General features: G+C 40.2%; 1 protein-coding gene across 1 annotated transcript in view; it reads left to right on the forward strand.

Annotated features, from left to right (window-relative positions):
• LOC106583006 (rap1 GTPase-activating protein 1) overlaps positions 1 to 16268 on the forward strand; it is a 158460-nt gene that overhangs the window by 18596 nt on the left and 123596 nt on the right. The window contains exon 2 of the mRNA XM_045705841.2: positions 15905 to 15941. The gene's annotated coding sequence lies outside the window, so the exon portion shown is untranslated. The remainder of the gene's footprint in view (positions 1 to 15904; positions 15942 to 16268) is intronic.

Consider the following 16268-nt stretch of genomic DNA (forward strand, 5'->3'; position numbering starts at 1 on the left):
ACATAAGGAAGTGAAATTTCACCACCAAAGCACATTTTCACCCACTCTGGGTAGAGTGGGTGGACAATATATTACATGTAACTAATTACATGGAATCATTTATTCCCCAACCCTGCTAAAAGGTCAGGAAGGAAGGATGAACCCAGTATAAGAGTCATTATCCGCTCAGTGGGCATCTTGGCAGTGCCACCTCCACCATTACTCAGGCAGTGTGCATGGGGACCTTGGCTGGCACCGCCTCTGTCATTATCTAGACCACAGATGGACTCACCACCACCCTATCAATAGCCACTTAATGGCCAGGGAGACGTAGAGAGCTGATGGTTGGTTTCTTGGGTTGCTTCCCTGCTACAAGGATCTTTTCCAAGTCAACATTAAGGATTTACATAAAAGTAAGGGCCCAGCAAGGCCTGACTCAATGCTTTTCTTTGGTCTAATTCATGGACAGAAGAGTGATTATTGGACAGTCAAGTCAATCAGAATATTTAAAGGTTTGAAAATAAGTTGATCTCAGTAACGTAAATGTATTGTTTTCTGAACAGTTGGTGTGTGTGTCACAGTTGTGTAAGCGTGGCCTATTGACTGGAGTGGAATTAGGAAATGGATACTGCAGTGTGCAGCCAAGGTCCAGATGCTCCTGTGAAGCTCGCCTTCAGCATCATGACATCAGGAGGAAGAGGGAAGGTTAGCTGGGGCTCTCTGCAACGCTTATAGGCCTGCAAGGGTCATGAGTCACTCTTGTGACGAACAGATGACCTGTTTGTCTGCTTTCCGCTCCGTCAAATGTCAATCACATCTCAGCTTGTTCCTGTTTCTCCTAGCATTCTGCTTCCTGGAGTGACATTGGTCGTCATGTAACAATGTGTAACTCAGAGGTTTGAAATTCCCAGCTTGAGCTGATATTTGATTGACACATAAGTAATGCACATAGGGGGAAATTCCAACCCGAGTTAAGCATGCGTAAATGGAACGTAATTCCTTTTTTATGCACTATTTTATCTATGTGTATTCTGACCTTCAACTTAAGCATGAGAATAGCATGCTATCCAACCCAGGGGCGGAAATCCCGGGGGGGGGGGGGACGACACGACCCCCCCATCCTGGGAAAAATATGATTTGTCCCCCCCAATATATCACTGAAACATAACTATGTAATTTAAATAATATGAATAATACGCAATGAAAGCAATTGTGCTGATTATAGACACTTAATAGCGCGTTTTTAAGTTTCAAAAGATTGCAACCCCCCCACCCTTTGCCTCACAATGGTTTGATCCACTGCCAGTTCCTTAGTTGGCAAGGTAACAGAGGGGTGGTATCCACTGTCTGAAAGGCACTCAATGAACGTAACTGACGTGAGGTTAATCCAGTCAATCGCGCACACACACTAGCTGAATATGCAGAGCTAGAGGGCAAATATTAACTATTAAGCTAGCTAGTACCTAATCCATTTATGTGGCCTCGTCAAAGATGGAATCTTTGCTATCGTCAATTTATTCCAAGATCAGCACGCAGATGATGTAAGTTAGTGCTTCAAAGTCCCTGTGATAAGGTTAGCGATAAACTGAAGTCCAAACTGAACAGAACTACACTCTCTTCTACCATTGTCTTAAATATATTTAATGGTCTCTTTGCAAAAGCTAAATTGTCGCAAGGGAACTTTTATTTATTTATTTTATTTCACCTTTATTTAACCCGGGTAGCAAAGATTATAGCAAACACCACTGAAACGGAATTGGTGCTCGCTAGCTTTGCAAATTCAGCTATTGTTGGAAGCCAGCCAATATGAAACAAACTATTAAAATTACAAAAGGTTGCAGCATATGTTGTGTAAATGGTGAACTCATACAGCTGTCAACTCTTGTCATTTTAATCCGTTTCACATTTGCTAGCTACCTTTTAGATCGAAGCCCAAATAGAATGATAAAAGATAAGATGATAGAAGCCCATCTCCTACTGTAAATAACCTACACACTGTGTGTAGCCAGCCAGCCAGGTAGAAAAATGGCAGAAAAATAAAAGACGGACATCAGAGTATTTTTCAGTACACCAAAACGCAAAGTAAGAACCCTAGTAGCCTAATATCTCAAAGACTAGTTGATAAAATGTTCATAAGAAAGAAATGAAATTCTAATGGAAATGTTTCACAATGATGGCACACAGACAGCAGAGTTGGGGACAGATATGCAGGGACAGACTGGCAGAGACAGGGAGTCTCAGGTAAGTTTGTTGAGTCTTTGTTTGGCAACATTATGAAAGGTTCTCAATTTTTTTGACTTGCAAAATAGGAACATAATTGGAAAATGCCATGGATACCCCCACTCTCAACTTAAACTGGTGACTGAACTAAGATTTGTTAAAGGCAATGGTATTGCTGTTGTGATTAGTTGTGTAGTTTTGGGTACCGGTAGTTAGGAGTACGGCAAACACCTTATTTCTTTGGTTCCTCAATATACATTCCACCCACTATTCGTTTGGGATGGTGATTGAATAAATGAAGGTGTGTCTACGTATTCTGACCTTGACTTAAATACTTAATAATTCCACTACCTCTACTTGCGAGGAAACCATGAATACGGTCTAGGTTTCTTTCTTTCGTGCATAAAGGCTCTCCAAACTATTTTTTTTAGGATTCATAAATATTTTCCTAACCCTAATAATCTACAAGATCAGAGTATTTTTAAATGTACGAATTGGTGCTGAAACGGAGATGGATATGCATATACAGTTGAAGTTGGAAGTTTACACACACCTTAGCTAAATACATTTAAACTCAGTTTTTCACAATTCCTGACATTTAATTCCAGTAGAAATTCCCTGTCTTAGGTCAGTTAGGATCACCACTTTATTTTAAAGAATGTGAAATGTCAGAATAATACAATAGAGAATAATTTACTTCAGCTTTTATTTCTTTCATCACATTCCAAGTGGGTCAGAAGTCTACATATACTCAATTAATATTTGGTAGCATTGCCTTTAAATTGTTTAACTTGGGTCAAATGTTTCAGGTAGCCTTCCACAGGCTTCCCACAATAAGTTGGGTGAATTTTGGCCCATTCCTTCTGACAGAGCTGGTGCAGCTGAGTCAGGTTTGTAGGCCTCCTTGCTCGCGCACGCTTTTTCAGTTCTGCCCACAAATTTTCTATAGGATTGAGGTCAGGGCTTTGTGATGGCCACTCCAATACCTTGACTTTGTTATCCTTAAGCCTATTTACCACCACTTTGGAAGTATGCTTGGGGTCATTGTCCATTTCGAAGACCCATTTACGACCAAGCTTTAACTTCCTGACTGATGTCTTGAGCATCCTGACTGATGTCTTGAGATGCTGCTTTAAATATATCCACATTGCAAGCATCCCCCTTTTTCCTCCAAATATAATGATGGTCATAATGGCCAAACAGTTATATTTTTGTTTCGTCATACCAGAGGACTTTTCTCCAAAAAGTACGATCTTTTGTCCCCATGTGCAGTTGCAAACCATAGTCTGGCTTTTTTATGACGGTTTTGGAGCAGTGGCTTCTTCCTTGCTGAACTGCCTTTCAGGTTATGTTGATATAGGACTCGTTTTACTGTGGATATAGATACTTTTGTACCTGTTTCCTCCAGCATCTTCACAAGGTCCTTTTGCTGTTATTCTGGGATTGATTTGCATTTTTCGCACCAACGTACGTTCATCTCTAGAAGACAGAACGCGCCTCCTTCCTGAGCGGTATGATGGCTGCGTGGTCCCAAGGTGTTTATACTTGCGTACTATTTTTTTGTATAGATGAGTGTGGTACCTTCAGGTCTACAATTAGTTTTCTGAGGTCTTGGCTGATTTCTTTTGATTTTCCCATGATGTCAAGCAAATAGGCACTGCGTTTGAAGGTAGGCCTTGAAATATATCCACAGGTACACCTCCAATTGACTCAAAGGATGTCAATTAGCCTATCAGAAGCTTATAAAGCCATGACATAATTTTCTGGAAATTTCCAAGCTGTTTAAAGGCAGAGTCAACTTAGTGTATGTAAACTTCTGACCCACTGGAATTGTGATACAGTGAGTTATAAGTGAAATAATCTGTCTGTAAACAATTGTTGGAAAAATGACTTGTCTCATGCTCAAAGTAGATGTCCTAACCGACTTGCCAAAACTATAGTTTGTTTAACAAGAAATTTGTGGAGTGGTTGAAAAAAGAGTTTTAATGACTCCAACCTAAGTGTATGTAAACTTCTGACTTCAACTGTATTTAGATCATTTTCTTTCATTACCCTAATATTCTGAACCCGTTCTCTTGATATTACAGATATTATAGATATTATAACTTAAAGGTACACTGTATTTAATCGGATGTTTTTTTTTCTTTTAAGATAACCTTATTGAAAACTCCATGAGAAAATCTGTTGGCCAGTAAGTGGGATGGTTTTCAGCGGTTCAATTACATTTATTCAGAGCAGCGCGCAAGGTAGCCATATCTGCAAAGGGTGTTACGTGACTGGATAAAGTAAGTATGATACCAAATACTGACAAGTGGTAGGAAAGCCATACATTCCCTATGTCTGATACTGCCCCATAGTGTGGATGAATAAGCCCAGACACAAGAAACACAAATTATGATTTTTCTTAATAAACTGTAATCTGTAGTTTGTTACTGTAGGTAACAACACACAAAGAGAGAGAACATCCTGCCACACTGGGAGGCATGCACACCAGTAGAGGCTGCTGAGGGGAGGACGGCTCATAATAATGGCTGGAATTGAGTGAATGGAATGGTATCAACCACATGTTTTTCATGCCATTTACCATTTCATTCCAGCCATTACACACCATTCCAGACATTATTATGAGCCAACCTCCCCTCAGCAGCCTCCACTGATGCACACAGCACACGCAGTGCACATGCTGAAGTGAAATGCCAGGGAGATAAACTAAATTGTTTTGCAGCTCCCCATGGAGTAGGGAGCAAGGAGCACAGAGATACAATTACCTTAATGAGGCGCTAATGCTGTCTGCCGTACTATAACACTACTCACAGTGTTCAGGCTCACGTCTCAGCCACGTACGTACTTACACACAGACATATCCATCAGTTTGACTACAGTGGCTGGTTTCTTCCTGCACTTTATGACTGGAGAAAGTATCGTTTTCTAGGGCTGTGAAGGTCATGGAATTTTCAATGACGGTAATCAGCCAGCTAAATGACCGCAGTCACCCTAATAATCTTTTGATAGCAACAGTTTTTTTTTATTGACTCACATTTTCTCCTCCGCTCCTGACTGCATGTGCTGCCATAGAAATAGAATGAATAGAACATTCAAGTCAGTAATGGCATAATGAGTGGACTGGCGGCCATTGCTAGTGTACCCATAGGTGCAAAGCAGGAAGAAAAAGCATGGAGTGTACCCATTTATATGTGTTGTGATTTGTTGATTTAACTCAACTGACATTACAAAAAATACATTCCATTGCATGAGCCACACCAGTTAACATAATTTGAATGAACATTTTAAATTTCAGCAAGGAGCAACAAAGTTTTTATCACGTTGTTAAAAGTCCATGTTACTGCAGAAATACCCCGCCGTCCCCAGTAAGCTGTTTGTTTCACACACCAAAAAATTCATCCATAACCGTCGGTTACACGTTAACCTCTTGAGGATACCCTAGGATAGGGGGCGCCACAGCGCATTTTGAAAAAAAATCGTTCCCATTTTCAACGGCCTACTAATCAAACTCAGAAGATAGGGCATGCATATACTTATTATATATGGATAGAAAACACTCTAAAGTTTCTAAAACTGTTTGAATGGTGTCTGTGAGTATAACAGAACTCATTTGGCAGGCAAAACCCTGAGACATTTTCTGACAGGAAGTGGATACCTGATGTGTTGTATTGACTTTAAACCTATCCCATTGAAAAACACAGGGGTTTAGGAATATTTTGGCACTTCCTATTGCTTCCACTAGATGTCGCCAGTCCTTTCACAGTGGTTTGAGCCTTATAGAGTCAAAACTCAGTGAATGACACTAGTTTGAAATTGGTCACAGGGGATGGGCCATCACCATTATGACGCCGGCGGCCATGTCTGCCCCCACCTTTGGAAACGGTTTTAAAGGCCATGACATCATCCCCCTCGAATCTTATTGGCTCTCTTGGTGTTAGAGGCCCTGAAGATTTATTTTATACAACGTTTGACATGTTTGAACGAACCTACATGCGCGAGGATTGCTTTCATTATGAACTTCAGAGCTGCGCTTGGAGAGAGCCATAGGACGCGCTACCAACATCAGGCTAATGGAACGTGAAGTATGGACTTTTTGACCGAAAATACATCTGTTGTGGACCTGGGATGCTTTCTGATGAAGACAACTAAAGGTAGGCGATTATTGACAATATTATAGAAGATGAGATGGTTCATGGTGTTGCGTCCAAGATGGCGCCGAGCACTGTATATTAGCTCATTTTCTGAGTATCGCATCTCCTTTTATCGCAAAGTGTGATTACCCAGTAAAGTTAATTTAAAATCTGGTATGACGGGTGTTCTCAAGAGATATTCATCTATAAATGTTAGATTGACAATATACATTTAAAAAATCGTTATAGTATAGCAATTTATTGAAACGTAGCATTGTTTACCGGGACGCTTTTGAGGGGAAATTAGGTAGTCAACGTCAGACAGAGATGTAAAATGCTGTTTTTATATATAAATATGACCTTTATTGAACAAAAGAATGCATGCATTGTATAACATGATGTCCTAGGGGTGCCATCTGATGAAGTTTGTAAAAGGTTAGTGCTACATTTAGCTGTTTATTGATTATATGTGATGCAAGTGGTTGGTCGGAAAATGGCTATGAAGCTGCTTTTTACGATGGACTCATCTAATATAATCTAATGATTTGCTTTTCCTGTAAAACCTTTTTGAAATCGGACGACGTGGGTCGATTCAGGAGAGGTGTATCTATAAAAAAAAATATATATATATTTTTTATTTAAAAAAAAAATTATGATATTTTTTTAATGCTAATTGGCGATATGATTTTTCGCTGGATTTTGATCCCGCTAACGGGATCAGATATTGTGCCAGCCCTAGTTCTGACTCAATCCATTTTAAAATCATACGCTGTTTAAAATCAATTTTAATGCTATTTTTCTCGTAAAATAGCGATAATATTCCAACCAGACAACGTTGTATTCATTCAAAGAGAGAAAGAAAAAAATGGCGAAGTCTCGTGAACGCGCATCTCCAGTGTCACTGTCCTCAGCTGACCCCCACTCTCCTTTTGTCTAACAAGCCGCCATACCAGTTTAGCCCACTAGGGCACATTCCTCTATCATTTCTTTGTAACCATATCTACTTTGTTTGTTTTTGTTATGCATTTCTGTGAATTACCTAGTTAGTAAATAAATGATTTTAAGACAATTGATGTATGGATGACTCATAGTGAAGACTGGGTTCGTGCAGATAACCAAGAATTTACGACGTTTGGAATGAGACTAATGTGAGGTAAATAATTCATTAATTCGAAGACTAATTGATCAGATATTAAAATATCTGAAAGTTATATTAGGATAATTATAACTTTGTAATCTGAATATTTTCCTTGGTGCCCCGACTTCCTAGTTAATAACAGTTACATGATTAATCAGTTTAATCGCATAATAATAATTACAGAGTTATTTGATAAATAAGTCTTCAGTTTTAATGATGCCAAAGACACGACACTGCTTTCAAATGCTAGTAAAACTAAATGCATTCTCTTCAACCGATTGCTGCCCGTACCCGCCCGCCCGCCCGACTAGCATCACTAATCTGGACGGTTCTGACTTAGAATGTACGTTTGCTTATCCCATGTGTAACTCTGTGTTGTTGTTTTTGCCATACTGCTTTGCTTAATCTCGGCCAGGTCGCAGTTGTAAATGAGAACTTGCTCTCAACTGGCCTACCTGGTTAAATAAAGGTGAAATAAAACATTTTTAAATTGTCCGGGTGGACATTTTATAAATTTTTCAGCAGTCTTATGGGTTGGGGGTAGAAGCTGTTAAGGAGCCTTTTGGTCCTAGACTTGGTGCTCCGACACAGCTTGCCGCAGAGAGAAGAGTCTATGACTTGGGTGACTGGAGTCTTTGACAATTTTTAGTTCTTTCCTCTGACACCGCCTAGTATATAGGTCCTGGATGGCAGGAAGCTTAGCCCTAGTGATGTACTGGGACATACGCACTACCATCTGTAGTGCCTTATGGTCAGATGCCGAGCAGTTGCCATCCCAGGCGGTGATGCAACCAGTCAGGATGCTTTCGATGGTTCAGCTGTATAACCTTTTGAGGCTCTGGGGACCCATGCCAAATCTTTTCAGTCTCCTGAGGGGTGAAAAGGTGTTGTCGTGCCCTCTTCACGACTGATGTGGACATCAAGGAACTTGAAAATCTCGACCCGCTCCACTACAGCCCCGTCAATGTTAATGGGGGCCTGTTCGGCCCTCCTTTTCCAATAGTCCATGATCAGCTCCTTTGTCTTGCACACTTTGAGGGAGAGGTTGTTGTCCTGGCACCACACTGCCAGGTCTCTGATCTCCTCCCTATACGCAGTCTCACCGTTGTCATTGGATGAGTCCTGGAACATATTAATGTCTGTGCTAGCAAAACAGTCCTGTAGCATAGCATCCTCGTCATCTGATCACTTCTGTATTGAGCGAGTCACTGATACTTCCTGCTATAGTTTTTGCTTGTAAGCAGGAATCAGGAGGATAGAATTATGGTCAGATTTGCCAAATGGAGGGTGAGGGGTGTGTAGGTAGATGGTCTAGATTTTTTTCTCCCTCTGGTTGCACATGTGACATGCTGGTACAAAGGAGTTAAAACGGATTTAAGTTTGCCTGCATTAAAGTCTTGTTATGTCCTTATACAGCTGGTTGAGTGCAGTCTTAGCATAGGTTTGTGGTGGTACTGTAAGTAGACAGCTACGAATAATATAGATGAGAAGTCTCTTGGTAGATGGTGTGGTCTCCAGCTTATCATATGGTACTCTACCTCAGGCAAGCAATGAGTCGAGAAGCAAGTACAGGGGGTGAATTTAATAATTCATTAAACATGGAACAATACACAACAAGAGTAGCGTCTGGACATGAAAACATAACTAATACGGCCTGGGGAATGAACCAAAGGGAGTGACAGATATAGGGGAGGTAATCATAGAAGTGATGGAGTCCATGTGAGTCTCATGATGCACAGGTACGCGTAATGATGGTGCCAGGTGTGTGTAATGATAAGTAAACTAGCGAGGTCGAGTGCCGGAGAGGGGGAGTGGGAGTACGTGACAATTACCCCCCGTCCCCGTCCCCGTCCCGTCCCCCCGACACGTGGCCCCAGGTGCAGGACGATGCCAGGGAGCGGGAGTAGACGTGACAGCATACAAGCTGTTATTGACAAATAGACATACACCCTCACGTAGCTTCTCTGTCCTGCCGATGCATGGAAATCCCGCCAGCTCTATATTATCCGTGTTGTCGTTCAGCCACGACTCGTAGAAACATAAAATATTACAGTTTTTAATGTCCCGTTGGTAGGATACTCTTGATCGTAGGTCATCCATTTTGTTTTCCAATGATTGCACGATGGCCAATAGAACGGATGGTAGTGGGGGTTTACTAACTAGCCTATGAATTCTCAGAAGGCAGCCCGACCTCCGCCCCCTTTTTCTCCGTCTTTTCTTCACCCAAATGACGGGGATTTGGGCCTGTTCCTAAAAAAGCAGTATATCCTTCGCATCGGACTCATTATAGAAAACAATCTTTGTACAGTTCGAGGTGGGTAATCGCTGTTCTGATGTCCAGAAGTTATTTTCGGTCATAAGAGACAGTAGCAGCAACATTATGTACAAAATAAGTTGCAAACAACGCGAAAAAATTAACAAAATAGCACATTTGGTTAGGAGCCGGTAAAACGGCAGCCATCCACTCCGGTGCCATTCTAGTGTTCGCCATTCTTGAGATTGTGTAAACAATTTTGTATGCTCTAGATATGAAATATTTAGATAGTTCTACTCATTCACTTTTAAGTTTCAAATGTAATAATTGAATATTAAAGATGATTTGAATTACATTTCGTTCAGATTTTTTCTGTGAGCTCAATGTGCACATTGCACTGCATATTTTCCAGAGCTAAATCAGATCACATCCGAACTGTGCGATGTAGTAGGGAGTTGTAGTTTCCAACAGGCCAATGTTCTACCATAATCCATTGCGCGGTTATTTGTCTGGTCTGTGTTTCTTTAATGCCTGCTACATAAGAGACAGATGAATGTGTGGTCAAGAAGGGATACATAGAGAGCAGTTTCTTCGTGAGGTATCTCTACCTGAAAATACATGATCTAAGTGATTGATAAAAATATGCCTTATTTACTATTAAAATAGTGATTTTGTCAGACAGCATAGGCAGCAGCTCTAGAGAGATGAGATTATGATTTGAAATATGATTTGAAATAATAAAGTCGTCAAATAAAACAAATGTATTATACACAACAAATGTTTTGTTAAAGTAATGTGAATTAACTGAAGGTTAATAAGTGATAAGCAGTCATGGGCAGTCACTACCATCATGGGACTTTTATTTATTGTTTTATTCTGTGTTTTTACAGTATTCAAATTGAGTTTTAAAAAAATAATCGAAACCATAATAGTAAATCTTGCTAATTTTTTTTAGAACTGACCTGAAAATGCACTAATCACTCAGCACTATTGCATGTGTCTGAGAAGCCAAAACCAGATCATTTTTAATAATGTTTAAAACATTAGCCTAATGTCATGTATGACTACATGTGTAATGTCAAGCCCTATGATGTATTTACCATAGGAGAACATTGTTCGATAAAATTGCACATGCTCTGCATGTGTCACTTGATCTGTTCACAGAACTTCATCCCAGTCTCCGTGGAGCAAGCTGAATGTGAGATAACAGTAACATCCTCCTCCTCCTTTCTGTTCTGCTTGAAGAGGTTTCTCTGTATGCTGCAGATGGAGGATCACAGCTATCATCATCAGATGGATGTGTGTGGGTTCTGTTGTCCGAGGGGTTCTGTGTAGGTGTTATAGCCCGAGAGGTTTTATAGTCAACATTATTTTGGTGGAACGTGTCATGGTATTATACAAAGACACCTGGTGGTGAACATGCTGCCTAGCTACTGCACTCTGAGATGTAAAGCTTGAGCATCTTTCCCAGTTTCTCTTCGTTATTCTCTGCATTTTCTGAACTTCAGATAAAATGAGGGTCAGTTTGCTGTGGCCTTTCTTTTGGCATACAACAACAGCCTCCATGGGTTTGAGCTTTTGGTAACAGTCACATCTAGCAGATAACATGAACAAAAAATACTAAAATCAATAGATTCAAGAAAAAGAAGGCTTTCTTTACCACAGTATAAAGGTATTAGTTATTATCTCTTTTATTCTCTGGCAATGTATTTCTGGGTTGCTGATGTATTGATTTCCAAAAGAAAAGCCCTTGTCAACCTTTATAAACCCTGTATTTTACTGCCGTTTCTCCTGTCTCTCACTTAGAGATAAATCCAATACGGCCATGCTATTTTACCATCCAGAGGAAGTGGGCTAGTTATGCAGATTTTGTCTGTGCAGGTGACACAACTGTGTGCAGAGGTGCAGAAACATTGGTAGATCAATTATTGATACGAACACGTTTTCTCAAACTACAGTGGCAAGAAAAAGTTTGTGAACCCTTTGGAATTACCTGGATTTCTGCATAAATTGGTCATCAAATTTGATCTGATCTTCATCAAAGTCACAACAATAGACAAACATCGTGTGCTTAAACTAATAACACACAAATTATTGTATTTTCTTGTCTATATCGAATACATAATTTAAACATTCACAGTGTTGGTTGGAAAAAGTATGTGAACCCCTAAGCTAATGACTTCTCCAAGAGCTTATTGGAGTCATGTGTCAGCTAACCTGGAGTCCAATCAATGAGACGAGATTGGAGATGTTGGTTAGAGCTGCTTTGCCCTATAAAAACACTCACAAAATTTTTGTTTGCTATTCACAAGAAGCATTGCCTGATGTGAACCATGACTCGAACAAAAGAGATCTCAGAAGACTTAAAATTAAGAATTGCTGACTTGCATAAAGCTGGAAAGGGTTACAAAAGTGTCTCTAAAATCCTTGATGTTCATGAGTCCACGGTATGACAAATTGTCGTAAAAAACACATGTCAAAAATGTTATAAAATTATTTGCATTTTAATGAGGGAAATAAGTATTTGACCCCTCTGCAAAACATGACTTAGTACTTGGTGGCAAAACCCTTGTTGGCAATCACAGAGGTCAGACGTTTCTTGTAGTTGGCCACCAGGTTTGCACACATCTCAGGAGGGATTTTGTCCCACTCTTCTTTGCAGATCTTCTCCAAGTCATTATGGTTTCGAGGCTGACGTTTGGCAACTCGAACCTTCAGCTCCCTCCACAGATTTTCTATGGGATTAAGAACTGGAGACTGGCTAGGCCACTCCAGGATCTTAATGTGCTTCTTCTTGAGCCATTCCTTTGTTGCCTTGGCCGTGTGTTTTGGGTCGACCCATTTTTAATGCCCTGGCTGAGGGAAGGAGGTTCTCACCCAAGATTTGACGGTACATGGCCCCGTCCATCGTCCCTTTTGATGCGGTGAAGTTGTCCTGTCCCCTTAGACGAAAAACACCCCCAAAGCATAATGTTTCCACCTCCATGTTTGACGGTGGAGATGGTGTTCTTGGGGTCATAGGCAGCATTCCTCCTCCTCCAAACACGGCGAGTTGAGTTGATGCCAAAGAGCTCCATTTGTCTCATCTGACCACAACACTTTCACCAGTTGTCCTCTGAGTCATTCAGATGTTCATCGGCAAACTTCAGACGGGCATTTATATGTATTCTTGAGCAGGGGGACCTTGCGGGCGCTGCAGGATTTCAGTCCTTCACGGCGTAGTGTGTTACCAATTGTTTTCTTGGTGACTACGGTCCCAGCTGCCTTTAGATCATTGACAAGATCCTCCTGTGTAGTTCTGGGCTGATTCCTTACCGTTCTCATGATCATTGCAACTCCACGAGGTGAGATCTTGCATGGAGCCCCAGGCCGAGGAATATTGACAGTTCTTTTGTGTTTCTTCCATCTGCGAATAATCGCACCAAATGTTGTCACCTTGTCACCAAGCTGCTTGGCGATGGTCTTGTAACCCATTCCAGCCTTGTGTAGGTCTACAATCTTGTTCCTGACATCCTTGGAGAGTTCTTTGGTCTTGGCCATGGTGGAGAGTTTGGAATCTGATTGATTGATTGCTTCTGTGGACAGGTGTCTTTTTTATAGGTAACAAGCTGCGGTTAGGAGCACACCCTTTAAGAGTGTGCTCCTAATCTCAGCTCGTTACCTGTATAAAAGACACCTGGGAGCCAGAAATCTTTCTGATTGAGAGGGGGTCAAATACTTATTTCCCTCATTAAAATGCAAATCAATTTATAACATTTTTGACATGCATTATTCTGGATTTTTGTGTTGTTATTCTGTCTCTCACTGTTCAAATAAACCTACCATTATAATTATAGACCGATCATTTCTTTGTAAGTGGGCAAACGTACAAAATCAGCAGGGGATCAAATACTTTTTCCCCCCACTGTATGCTGGGCTTGAATGACTGTTAACCACAGTCGACCGATTATGATTTTTCAGCGCCGATACCGATTATTTGCGGACCCAAAAAAAGCCGATGCCGGTTAATCGGCCAATTAAATATATATATATATAAATAAATAAAAAAATGTATATATAAAAAAATATATAAAAAAATCTTTGTAATAATGACAATTACAACAATACTGAATGAACACTTATTTTAACTTAATATAATACGTAAATAATATCAATTTAGCCTCAAATAAATAATGAAACATGTTCAATTTGGTTTAAATAATGCAAAAAGTGTTATTCTACGTTGTAGCCAATAGTGAAAATAAAGAAAAACCCTTGAATGAGTAGGTGTATCCAAACTTTTGACTGGTACCGTGTCTATGAAGCCTCTCATCATAATCAAGGTTGCGGATATATCACCGTATCACTGTATTGATAGTATGTCATCTACATTCATGTTGCGTCATTGTACCTTAAAAAATATTGATTTGTGAAAGGTCAGTGGTACTTTTTCTATTACTTCTATATCAGTATTTCTCTATAGTTGTACAGTATAATTTGCCCCATGGCTACTGATATTCTAGTTCCACCTGGAAAGAAGGATATGTAGGAGGTATTCATTTAAAAACTATGATATAAATAAATATGTTTGAGTATTGTTGTCCTTGGTCTCTCCCTCCAGCTCCTCATTACCAATGAGTTAATGAGTGTAGCCTGCCCAGGCCTCCATCTTGATAACAAACTAACTAATTACCTACTGTTTTTCCCACTAATTAGACATAGTGGCTGACAGATTACAGTATAACTGATGATGCTGGTACAGTCACAATGATAATTGTCAGAGTACATTGTTTATTTCTTGTTCAACACGTGACTGTCTGAGCTAAATACAGCATAGTCAGATTCAATAAGCTCATCTCTGCAGCAAATATTTACTTTGAGATAAACACACTGCAGTTTTTAATCAACACTATCACACACTCAATTCAGGCAAATATGTAAAAAAATTATTTCAACAGAAATTGTGCGTTTTTGTGTGGCTTAATTCGTGTGAAAATGCGCACATTTTTGTTCGACTGAATTTGTAGGAAAATGCACATTTTTGTGCGACTTAATTCATAGGAAATTCATTTTGTGGGGGGGGGGGGGGGGGGCAAACTTCGGGACAATCTTTTGAAAGTTATTGGAGCAATGCATTTTGGGCAATTGTGTTCTACACTGCCTTTTTTTGTGTCCCACAAAAAAACTAAAAGAATCCAGATAAAACGCATGTCAAAAATGTTATAAATTGTTTTGCATTTTAATGGCTCCCAGGTGTCTTTTATACAGGTAACGAGCTGTACAGAACCTTTGGGAAGAATTAAACTTGGTTAAAGCTTCACTAGTGTCCGTGAGTTATTTACTCTGAAAAATAAGAACCTAACAACAGGGATGCTGGCCCATGTTGACTCCAATGCTTCCCACAGTTGTGTCACGTTGCCTGAATGTCCTTGGGGTGGTGGACCATTCTTGATACACACAGGAAACTGTTGTGTGAAAAACCCAGCATTGTTGAATTTCTTGACACATTTAAACTGGTGCACCTGGCACCTAGTACCATACACTGTTCAAAGGCACTTAAATCTTTTGTCTTGGCCATTCACCCTCTGAATGGCACACATACACAATCCATGTCTCAATTGTCTCAAGGCTTAAAAATCCTTCTTTAATCTGTCTCCTCCCCTTCCCCTTGATTGAAGTGGATTTAACAAGTGACATAAATAAGTGATCATTGCTTTCACCTGGATTCACCTGGTCAGTCTATGTCATGGAAAGAGCAGGTGTTCCTTATGTTTTCTACACTCAGTGTATGTTGCCATACATATCAATTCACCCAGCCCCCAAAGTAAGAATTTTCCTGGTGGCTTTGTTCTGGCATTAACCTGTGATGTTAACCGCCCATGTGCATTTCCATCAGCCCACACAATGGAACTGCCTGCACATTTTCACAGCTCCACTTTAGGAATAATTGATATTCATGATGCATACTCATGCAGCTGAAAGTTTAATTCAGTTTACTTATGCAGAAAGATGGCATTCACAGCACTATGCAGTTTAGTGTGCCAGTGACTATGACAAGTTTCAAGAAAAAAAAAATATATTTTAGTTAAAATGTTATTCCAACACTGATGGTAGAATACATCAAATCCTGAAATTGTTAGGGTGTTAATTAGGATGTTTACGTTTTCTTTGTAATTTTAAAGGTCCTTTCCTCTTTTTCAGGAAAACCGTAAGAGGAGAATACACAGACATAAAACAGGTAAGAAAATGGACATGTGTATCACACTGCCGACAATATTGAGAGCTAAATGAAATCAAGCTGTTTGTTGAACCTGTAGTGTGTTTGTTGGTGAACTGATGAACACAACATTGCCAGTCATCATTGTCTGTCAGCCAGGAACAAACAGAGCACTTGCAGCACTATTCCCTGCTGTTGATGCGAGCAGCAGCAGCAGTGAGAATAACTCCGGGTTATGAATGTGGCATTTGAAATGGGACTGGCCAGTCTGGTGACGCCATGGGCTCAGATTATTGCCCCAGCGTGGAGGCAGCAGCAGGAGGAGTATGCATGGCTTCAGCCCTTTCT

The sequence above is a fragment of the Salmo salar genome, chromosome 22 (genome assembly GCF_965601325.2).
Source record: "Salmo salar chromosome 22, fSalSal1, whole genome shotgun sequence".
Taxonomy (NCBI): Eukaryota; Metazoa; Chordata; class Actinopteri; order Salmoniformes; family Salmonidae; genus Salmo; species Salmo salar.